The sequence below is a fragment of the Macaca fascicularis genome, chromosome 9, assembly GCF_037993035.2.
Source record: "Macaca fascicularis isolate 582-1 chromosome 9, T2T-MFA8v1.1".
Classification (NCBI taxonomy): domain Eukaryota; kingdom Metazoa; phylum Chordata; class Mammalia; order Primates; family Cercopithecidae; genus Macaca; species Macaca fascicularis.
The window spans coordinates 88,136,090-88,148,357 of NC_088383.1; the positions used below are offsets into that span (position 1 = coordinate 88,136,090).

Sequence of the window (12,268 nt, forward strand, 5' to 3'; positions counted from 1 at the left end):
CAAGTCTCAACTATGATTTACACTGTAATCTCTGCTCAATTACTGTAGAAAACCTTAAATTAGCTAAGATCTAGCCCACAGAATTCAGGGTGTTGCATATTTGACTGCCAAGATGTTAGAAAACAGAGTGTGGTTAGCTGTCTGACAAGTACTTGCCTCTCCAAAGCCAAGACACACTTCAACTATCCTCTTTCTACCACATTTCCCATTTGCTGTGAATGCTCAGGTGTGGTATAGATCAAGGTGAATCCCTATCAAAGATACTCATGTATGGAGAACTAACTCAGCTTCTAACACCACGTTCAAAGTACCATTGGGTTTGTATTGTTTACTGTGCAGAAGATCTGGAATACTGGAACTGAAAGAGATTCTAAGGGCATCTACTCCAAAACCCTGAGAGGTTGTCCAAGGTGGCCAAGTCGGTGGTAAGACTGGGTCATGAACTCAGGGCACCTGACTTCTAATCAACATTCTGTGGACAGAAGTGGTTTATTTCCCTCTAACTCAAAATAACTCAATGATAATCTTAGTGCAGTGAGCAAGCTAACATAAAAGGCTATTCTTATTTTTGAGAATGGATTATCTCTTATCTGAGATGCTTTGAAATCACATTTAAACAAGTATCTAGAGATGTATTATTCTAAGAACAAGATAGTTCAATGTCTGCAATGAAATAAACTGAAATTATATTAACCTTGACAAATTTCAATTTATAAAACTAATCCAAATTAGATACAAACATAATTAACATTAACCTCACTTGAATTAAGTTTTGCATATCCTCATTCAAAACTCCACACTAATGCACTATCACTAGAAGTAAAACATTCTACATACTCCCTAGATTGAGGGTGAAGACAGATCATCTTGCTTATGGAGAACTGCTCTGCCTTACTTGGGTAAGGCAGAAGTGTTAGGCATTTCCTAAGGCAGAGCACGTGACTTTGCTTTAAGCTCCATTCCAGGAGGCCAACGCCAGGTCCGCTAGCCCAAAATGAAACAAACTTTTTAATCCAGATCCATCATGGGTCATTTATTCTATAAACACAGTCCAGATATTTTCACAGCTCTGGGCCAGATTCCACAGAGGAACAGAATATGAATTTGAAAAATACGAACTATTTACAGGGCACCAATTGTGTGCCAGCCCTACAAATGTTATCATAACCCTACATGAGACATATTATTCTGTTTTGTAAAGGGAGAAACTGAGAAAACATAACCAAAGTTAGTAGAAGGCAGAGCTTTGGAACACCTGCATTCTCACTGAGAATTCTAACCCAGCCCTGAGCCTGACACCAAGATCCTCTGCATTTCATCAGGGCACTCAAGAAGCAATGTAGATGTGTGGCATCATTTCTGAGGGGTCTGTTCTGTTCCCTTGGTCTATATCTACAACCATCTGATCTTTGACAAGCCTGACAAAAACAAAAAATGGGGAAAGGATTCCCTATTTAATAAATGGTGCTAGGAAAACTGGCTAGCCATATGGAGAAAGCTGAAACTGGATCCCTTCCTCATACCTTATACAAAAATTAATTCAAGATGGATTAAAGACTTAAATGTTAGACCTAAAACCATAAAAACCCTAGAAGAAAACCTAGGCAATACCATTCAGGCCATAGGCATGGGCAAGGACTTCATGACTGAAACACCAAAAACAATGGCAACAAAAGCCAAAACTGACAAATGGGATCTAATCAAAGAGCTTCTGCACAGCAAAAGAAACTACCATCAGAGTGAACAGGCAACCTACAGAATGGGAGAAAATGTTTACAATGTACCCATCTGACAAAGACCTGATTTCCAGAATCTACAAAGAACTTAAACAAATTTACAAGAAAAAAACAACCCCATCAAAAAGGGGGCGAAGGATATGAACAGACACTTCTCAAAAGAAGACATTTATGCAGTCAACAGACACATGAAAAAATGCTCATCATCACTGGCCATCAGAGAAATGCAAATCAAAACCACAATGAGATACCATCTCACACCAGTCAGAATGGCGATCATTAAAAAGTCAGGAAACAACAGGTGCTGGAGAGGATGTGGAGAAATAGGAAGACTTTTACACTGTTGCTGGGACTGTAAACTAGTTCAACCATTGTGGAAGACAGTGTGGCGATTCCTCAAGGATCTAGATCCAGCCATCCCATTTCCGGGTATATACCCAAAGGATTATAAATCATGCTGCTATAAAGACCCATATACACATATGTTTATTGCGGCACTATTCAAAATAGCAAAGACTTTGAACCAACCCAAATGTCCATCAATGACAGACTGGATTAAGAAAATGTGGCACATATACACCATGGAATACTATGCAGCCATAAAAAAGCATGAGTTCATGTCCTTTGTAGGACACGGATGAAGCTGGAAACCATAATTCTCAGCAAACTATCGCAAGGACAGAAAACCAAACACTGCATGTTCTTACTCATAGGTGGGAATTGAACAATGAGAACACTTGGACACAGGGTGGGGAACATCACACACTGGGGCCTGTCGTGGGGTGGGGGGAGAGGGCAGGGATAACATTAGGAGATATGCCTAATGCAAATGACAAGTTAATGGGTGCAGCACACCAACATGACACATATATACATATACAACAAACCTGCACATTGTGCACATGTACCCTAGAACTTGAAGTATAATTTTAAAAAAAGAAGCAATGTAACCTATTGTGGAGGGTGGTTTGTCATCCTAAACTCAGCTATGATACATCTCCACAACATACAAAAGTATAGACCTTACAACAACCCTAAGAAGAAAACTATATCTACTTGGAATTCCAAGAGGAAAGCAGAGCTCCAAATTTAAAGTGTTTATAGCTTTTTTTTCCCCCTGTAAAATACAGATCCCAATGGGCATCTGTATCTCATAAGTTGTGGCTGAGATGACCACACAGGCATAAATCACCAAGGACAATGCCTCACACAAAGTAAGAGATCAATACAAACTGGCTGCTGCTTTTGCAATTACCATCATTCTTCAGTACTCAGATTCGTCAAATTTCTTCCTCAGAATACAGTCACAAAGAAAAAAAAAGCTATGTAATTACGTTCATTATAAGGTAGTTCATAACTATAAAAAATTTTTTTCAACCAAATGTATTCAACCACAGAATTTTAATTCTGAAAACTGCTTAGAAATACAGAAAACATTTAAGAGATTAAAATGCTGAATACAAAGCAGTAAATACTATATCAGCAACTACATAAACTCTAATTCAAGGCAGAAAAATGAAAATGGTTGTTAGGATGGTGAGATAGTACTGATGATTATTTTTCTTTTTAAAAACTTCCTCATATTGCTTTTAAAATTTCTACAATAAAAAGTGTGTTTTTAAATTATTTCATAATATATTTCATAGGTATCTATTATGCCTAACTTAATGGGAGTCTGCAGGAAAACAATGCATTGTGAGCCTACTGTGCAATATGACAATATTGCCCTCTACAAGAATATACAGATTTATGCTCCTCCCCCAAGTCCCTTACAACAAGCCACTATAAACGACATGCCAGTTATAAGTTACTTTCCCAGACTAAAATTCTTCAAGATGATTTAATAATGTGGAAAAAGTACTAGCTTCAAGCGTAAAGGAAATCAAAAAAAGAAAAGAACTGATTCTTAACTTCAATGATTTCACCATCCTCTAACCACCTTGCAATGTTTCTCAAAGTGTGATCCTGGGACCATCTCCACTAGGCTCACAGGATTCTTTTCAAAATGCCAATCCTGCCAACACCACTTTCAAACCTACAAAGCTGGAATCTGAGAGGGAAGCCCAGAGTCTACCCCCTCAAAAACGGGAAAAAAAAAAAAATTCCCCAGGGGATTTTCATGCCCACAACTTTTAAAAAATATTGATCCACAGACATGCTAAGCAGGTAAGATAAAATTCACTTAAATTTTTCAATGAAAAAGGCAAAACAAAGATCTAACTCTATGTTGGTAATTCAACTGCTTTCTAATAATGGACTGTGGGAGCCGCAAGTATAAGGAGCAGATACCCTGCAGATTTGTTGTCTCTTCTGCCTAACCTGCAAAACTTCCCAGAAAATAATTTTGCAAAATTGATCAGGAACCTTAAAATTTCCATGTCCTTTGCTCCCCAAAATTTCACTAATAAGGTTTTTCCTATGAGAATAATCAAAAATGTATAAAAGGTTTTTAGGCAGAAGTGGTTGGGACAGCGGGCTAAATATTTATCATCTGCCATATCTTGAGTACCTGCTCCGCACCTGGCACTTGTGGATACAGTATTTCTAATCCTCACAACCTAGAAGATAGATACTTTCTATCTCCATTTTAGAGATGAGAAGCCTGGGCTAAATGAGTTATTAATTTGTCCCAGGCCACACGGCTAATAAATGATAGGATCTGGATCCTGGGCAGTCTTGAGTAGAAACACTGGGCTCATTCCACTGTCTGGCCACCTAAAAATATTCTAGAATGTTGTAGTGTTTAAACAAAGTATACTACAACAAGAGAATTATATAGACATTTGAAACCATGTTCTTCACGAACCCTTAATGAAACAGAAAATACTTATGATTCAATGCTAAATGAAAAAGATAGGAGGTATGATCCTGGTGTAGAATTTTAGTCACAGAAGGGTAGGGCCAGTAACTCTTTTGGTTTCATCTGCATCTCCAAAGCTTAACACTGCACCTGACATATGGTACAAACTCAATATGCATGGCAAAAATAAATTATGTGTAGGCATATTTTCAAAAGACCAGGAAAAAAAAATCCTAAAATATCATCAGTGGTTATTGCTGGATTCTGGAGTTAGAGATGACTTTTGGTTTTTCTTTTTTACATATGTTTATACCTTCAAGTATTCTATATAGGTTTGAATTACTTTTAAAATCAAGGGGGAAAAAACAGCAATGGCTAATTTTCACATCCTATGTTTAATCACCTTCCCATATAAAAGATACAGTTAAGCTCCAGATCAACTCAATATACAGACTAATGTGTGGTTTATCATTTTCACTATAACAGGGAAACCACCTGATACCTAGAAAGTGTTAAGTGTTATCCTTTTATATGCCAGCATCATAAATGGCAACACGACTTAACACTTCTTACAAATACAAATGCTTTCATCATCCACAGTTATTAGTAGCCTGACCGGTAGGAAAAGGATTTACAAATGTATAGCACCCACAATGTTTCTTTAATGGTTTTGTGCTCTTTGGAGACTTCCCCAGATGGTAGTACAACAAGGATTAGACATTGAATTTGGTGGCTTTTGCAGCATAACAAGATTTTCTTGCCAAGATCATCCCTACACACCAAAACCACTATAAATTAGCATTAAAATTGGGCCTCATTTCTGGTAATTTATTAAGTATTTCATATAAAGGAATATATATGGTCACTATTACCCTATGTATTTTTTTAAGTAAGAACTGTATCTTAAAATGAGCTAAGAATGAGTCAACTGGTTTATTTTATTAGCTCACCATTTCAGACAATTTCAAAAGACAAAACATGGGATGATAATTCTATCAAACTGTCTCCAAAATGATTCTGAACAAATTCTGGCTTTGTTGGCCAGATTATACCTAAGTGACCAATCTATGAAAAGCCAAAAGGGTGAGGCATGAACTACAGCGTACCTGTCAATTCTAAAAGAAATCTGACATATGTGGAAGGTGGGAGGAGGGAGGACAGAAAGGGTATCTTAAGGTAATAAAAAGTGAAATGAGCATTTTTATTGTACCATGTAATTTTCTATGGGAAAAAAATTTGACATGGAGAAAACAATGGAGAATTTTTAGAGATAGTTCCAGTACTCAGTGGCCCTAGGTTCTGTTCATAAAAGGAGTAACATGATGAGAAGAGCTGTGGATGATCAAAGTTGGTTTCCTCTTTGGTATTTAGGTTTATTTCTGGACTATGCCAAGAAATAAATTCTAGGGGGCCTCTCAGAACCTATTCTGGTTTGGGGGCTGCTTGATGAAACAAAAAACTATAATTTAAAAAAAGAAAGAAAGAAATTCTACTGATATATGTTACTGAACAATATAAGTTCCTACGGATTATCAGCACAGTCCGAAGTGTCTGATACAGGTACGCTTTGGCGTCAGTCACAATTTGCAATTTTGGGTCCCAATGCTCCTTCACTTTGCCCACTGTGAGGAAAATATGGGGTAAAATATTCAGCATCCATTCTGATCCCCTTCTTCATTGCCTACTTCCACTAGTGAGGCTGGAAAAAGAAGATACATTCCCAGAGTCTTTTGCAGCAAAAGGTGGCCAAAGAAGTACAGATGGAAGTTCCAGGAGAGAGAATTCCTTGTCACATAAAAAGGAAAAATCTCTAAGAGAAAATAATTTTTGTTCTTCTGCCTTTTACCTGCATAAACCACAGACACACCTCAAGACACAGCCACAGCCGCAGTGCAAAAATAAGGCAAATAGTCACAGGCTGAAGATGGTGGAGGCAGGGAAGAGGGAAGACACTGGGCTCCTGATGTCCTTGAGCAGCTCTTGGAGCCTGGACTGCTTAGCCCCAGACTTCTCATTAGGTGAGAAAGACAAACCCCTGGCTTGTTTAAGCCACTCTGTGTCAGGTTTCGTGTTAGTCGCAGCCAAATACATTCTTGCCTGTAAAAGTCATTGGTATAACAAACCTCTCTAGCTATGTATTCATCAATGATCAACTTCACCAAAACCCCCCAAGTCTTCATAGAGATAACATTGACTGAGAGTGCTTGCTTCATGCCCGTGAGCATGAGGTTTTACCGCCCCTCTCAGTGCATCCTCACAGAACTGTACAAGAAGCGAAGTGAGGACCTCCTCAATCCAAGTTAGTCTGAAAGCAGCTCCTGGGCTCTTTACTGCCAAGCTATATACAACCTCTGATGTGTTTTTTCACTTAACCTACAAAGCAATTTTAATTTCAACTATGCTCTCTGGCTCAAGTAAATTGTCATAACAAACTTTTCTAATTTTTTGAGGAAGACTTTCACTAAAACACATCAAACACACCCCCCCCCCCAACACACACGCAAAGGATTCACATGCAATTAGAAGAAAAAAGAAAAGAAGACTTGGCAAGCATTTGCTTTCTAGTGTTTTGAAATCTTTTTTTTTTTTTTTTTTTTTTTTTTGAGACGGAGTCTCGCTCTGTCGCCCAGGCTGGAGTGCCGTGGCCGGATCTCAGCTCACTGCAAGCTCCGCCTCCCAGGTTCACGCCATTCTCCCGCCTCAGCCTCCCGAGTAGCTGGGACTACAGGCGCCCGCCACCACACCCGGCTAGTTTTTTGTATTTTTTAGTGGAGACGGGGTTTCACCGTGTTAGCCAGGATGGTCTCGATCTCCTGACCTCGTGATCCACCCGTCTCGGCCTCCCAAAGTGCTAGGATTACAGGCTTGAGCCACGGCGCCCGGCCGTGTTTTGAAATCTTTATCCATCATGTGAGACAGTACTGCTGCATCTGAACTGATGTTTATTAAGCACCATGAACCTGGCACTGAGCTAAGCATTTTACATACATTCTCACATTCAGTGTTCGCGATATCCCCATAAAGTGGGACTATTATTATCCCCATTTTACAGGTGAGCAAATGAAACATGTTAACCCAGGCAGAGTATTTTCTTCGAAAAAGCTTCTTTCTACACACCAATGAATGACTCAAATTCAGAACAACTTACAACTAGAAGAGAGGTTAACTGATTTTGCTGCTAGTCTTTAGTAAACCATACTAGAAGTGAATGGCTCAGGACCAAAGAATGAAAAACACTCAAAGCAAGAACAATTTACAACTAAAAAGGGTGCAAAGCCCTCATCCTGAGCAAAATCTAGAATTCCACACTCATGTCTAATGGAGCTTTACTTAATGTTTACCCACCCATCTTTACAAGTATACTTGACACATGGCAAGCTGCCAGGAAGGCCAATAATAATATTTAGATAGCTGTGCCTGTTCATTAATCATAAGATAATTTAAGACCAAACTAAAGTTTCCAATATACTTGATTTTCATGATCAATATAAGAATATGCATTTTATACACTGTGATTTACAGTGAATATTGTTGTTAGCTTATTCAGCATTTCCTATGTTGCCAGCACTGGGATGGCTTACAGACACCTTTTTCCTCTTCATTGTCAAAACTACCTCAGGAGGTAAGTACTACCATTAACTGCCCCGTTTGAGAAATGAAGTCGCAAGTGATAGATTCTCCCAAGCTCCCTATTAAAATGTAGCATCAAGATTCAAATCTAGATTTGGCCCAGAGCCCTGGTGCTCTTAATCTCTAAGCTCATAAACTTATTTGATTTGTTTTTGCTGTTTATTAGCCTTGATCAAGCACTAGCTAGAAAACTCTGTTTATTTAAGCTTTACTCTATATCTTCACTTTCAGTACTCCCCCATTTTCATACATTTTTGGCTTCATATTTCTTCCCACTCTCATGAAAAAAAATCTAAATTATTATCTGTTCATCAAATCATTTTAAAAATCCACTAAAGTTTGCTGAATTAAAGAGATAACATAGTTGCTGCTCCTCCTGTTAATCAGTGATGTACAGCAACCTCTGTTTTAGTGGCTAACTCTGCTACTCAACCAACCAGTAGCAAATGACTCCAGTTCTGCCTATCATTGCAAAAACGCAACATGGTTCTTAAAGTCTTTGGCAGCAGTTATAAAACCCCACCAGATGTCAATCTGCTTTCATGAAAACAGGCCATTCCTCCCCACTACAGGTCCCACTTTTTAACACTCACTACTTTCTCTACTGAAAGAAGGGATTCCCAAACTCTGAAAATGCCTGTGCTTCTGAATTTTATGTGGGAATTTGTTTTTTTTAATACTTTGAAGTGCTGTGTTATATGTGGGAATTTTTAATTTTGTAGTACACATATATGTTTTTATAAGGAAAAATACTTTTAAAAAGAAAAGTATTAATATAGGAACCCTGTGATTGCCTCAGTACTCTGGCAAACAACAAGACTGTATCTCTGATTCTCTTGACTCAATTATTTCCTACTTTCTCCCAGACTTCCTGCTATAACACTCTCCTCCCTTCCCTCCCTGATAATTCACATTTGAGTTAATGTGAGCTATGATACATAACTCATAACTTTAACTAAAATTTAATTGACTTAAATAAATCAATACTATTATTTCATATGATGCATGAAATTTACATTTGAAGATCAGTAATAAAGAAATTATATAAGGATTTTCTTTATCATTAAAAATGCTGTCTATGATATTCATTCCAAGGCTTACAACACCCATCAAAAACCTAAACTTGAAAATAAATTTCCATTTATAAAACTATAAACTAATAAAACTGATCATCTTCATTTACAGCAAAAACATCAGATACTCTGCATGGTTGTGTCGAAGCAGTTATTAGACCCCAACCCACCAGTAAAAAAACAAGAAAAAACAGTGATATTTCCCTACATTGTTGGCTTGGTGGTTTTTATCTGTAACAATTCTTTTAAGTTTCAATGATCATCTAAGAATGGTATTTCATTTATTTGACTACTACCCTATTGCCCATATATTAACCTCACCGAATTTTTGGTCCATTGCGTAGAAGAATTTCTCTACTAATAAAAATACAACTCATTAAAGATTAACTTGCCCCCAGGACAGTCTCTCTGGAAACAAATTCCAAGCATTACAATCACCAAATTGCACTCTGAATACTTAAAGGCAGATAATCTTATTTATCCTGATTTAAATTGGAAAACTGTACCTATTTTAAGTCAATTGTAAATACAAAAATAGCACAACCAAATTCACAATAATTCGAAACTCAAATATAGACTTTACTTACTTGGCACTTTTCAAATAAAAAGCTTTCCACCCAAGAATATCTAACAATACTGGAATGCTTATTGACTTGACAGACTTACTTCTTTAGTTTCTATCTTACTTCTGCAATTATGAAATTGCAAAATTATTTTGTTTCCCAACTATTTACTGAGTATATACTATATTTCATACATTATGGTAGGCACTGGAAATCCTTTTAATCCATGATACAATATCTATTATTAATAACAGATATTTATTAAGTTCTTATCATTGACCAAACACTGTGGGCAAATGTTAGCTTTGTTAGCCATCATCTCTTTCGATTCTCCCAAAACCCTAAGAGAAAACGCCCTAGTATCAGCTCCATTCTACGGATGGGCAAACTGAAGGCAGAGAGAGGCCCAGCAACTTTCCTAAGATCCTATAGGGTTTTGAACCCAGGTATTAGTGATCCCAGTGCTCACACTTGCGTTTTGGTCAACAACAAATCACATATACTACAATGGTCCCATAAGATTATAATGAAGCTGAAAAATTCCTATCGCCTACTGATGTCATAGCCATAGTAACATAACACATTACCTTTTCAATGTTTAGATATATTTAGATACACAAATACCATTGTGCCACAACTGTCTACAGTATTGGGTACAGTAACATGCCTTGTAGCCTAGTAACATTATTTGTAGCCTAGGTGCAAGAGACTATACCATACAGCCTAGGTAGTAGGTGTAGCAGGCTACACAATCTAGGTTTGTGTAACTACACTCCATGATGTTTGCACAATGAAAATGCCTAAGGACACATTTCTAAGAACGTATCCCAGTCGTAGTGGTTAAGCAATGCATGACTGTATGTCGGTTGTTTAAGAGATGTTAAGACTTTCTGAAAAAGAAACTTTATTACTGCAAAGCAATTTCAAACCATCTCAGGTCGTAATATCACATCTGTTAATACAAAAGGGCCTTCAAATTTTCAAAAAGTCTCATCAAAATTTCATTTTATTCAAAGTGAAAATGAGTTAATTCAAAAAAGGAAATCCACTTATAAAGCTCAGGTTATACATTTGAACTTCCCAGAAGCTAACATCACTGTCCTTACTTGTTTGTGTGCAGGTGAAACAGATCATTCTTTCATATCACTCCAAACTCATGTAGAAAACTGAAAGCTGGTTGATAAAAGGATGAGTATATGCTACTATCAGTTCATTCCAAACGATCTCACAATATACGCCTCACAAAAATTTAATATTTGTCTTATAATCATAAAGAAACTAGACAAATAGAACCACAGAACAGACAAAATAACTAAAATGAGTTACTGAAATGCAACTGGGGCTTTAATTTCCAAATCTATCTTATAACGGTCTTACTTGAAGAGTTTATCACAGAAGTAACTCTCCTCAAAAGTTACATAATTTTAGAAAAAAAGAGAGGAAAGGGGAGAGACAAAGACATGACACACATTAGGGATGTTTATCAATAAAAATAAGCAACAAGGGAGGAAAGCCTGTAGCACATCCAAAAAACGCCTGCCAAACACTCTTGCTATTTGTTTCCACCAAGTTATTGTTTTGGAAAACATGTTGTTCTCTCTTAAAATAACCTGCTTAATTGTTCTAAAAAGCCACTGCATCTCCACCGAGGGCTAAATCGTTCCCAGACTGCGATGCACTGACTGATAAAATCAAAGTAAGTTATGCATAAAGCCACAAAGAAAGTTTGAAAAGCTCCAAACTCTCCCGTGATAAAAGAACACTAGCTACTGAATGCATCTTCACCAGCGCCCCAAGTGAGACTAATGCCTGGTACTGTACACGTATTTTAAGAATAACAGTCATTCAAACTAACTCATTTCTCTCTTTGGATGTGGGAAATGAGCCACATCGGTGGCTACAGGTAGGCTAGTAATTACCGGTTTTAAGAAAGGTCAAAATGACCTTGGACGTTTTGACGTTCACTCCAATACTCGCATTATAAATCAGAATCTGTTTTCGGTCCAGTATGGTTGAAGATTTTCTGTCTGGGAAAGTCCCAAAGAAATTAAAGAGTTAAAAATAATTCTAAGTTGTGAAAGACAAAGTCAGACATCCATAGCATCGGAAGATTTTTATGGACTGAATGTAACTCAAGATGTGTTTTAAAAGCCTGTCAAGAGATGAACACTGTCCTCAAACACAGGAGCACTGCCTCCACACACTCCCCTCGCTTTGGCTGCTCACCCCCATCCTGGCCCTCCTTGACCACAGGGGTGGGGGCGGGAGCTCCTGTCTTAAGCCTTGACATCTGCAGAGTGTTTCCCAATAGTGAGACAAGGCCCCTCAGCTGGAGGAAGTGGATACTGACAAGGGGAGCGAGTGAAACAGACGGCGAGAGACAGAACTCGAGGCTGCCAGGGCATGAGGAGGGTCACGCATACTCAGTGCGGCCTGAGTGGTCCGGATGGCACAGCCCAGGTATCC

The 12,268-nt window shown here is 37.9% G+C and overlaps 1 protein-coding gene across 5 annotated transcripts in view; it reads right to left on the minus strand.

Moving 5' to 3' along the window:
• Nucleotides 1-12,268, minus strand: part of BICC1 (BicC family RNA binding protein 1) — a 332,934-nt gene that overhangs the window by 319,895 nt on the left and 771 nt on the right. The window lies entirely within an intron of this gene.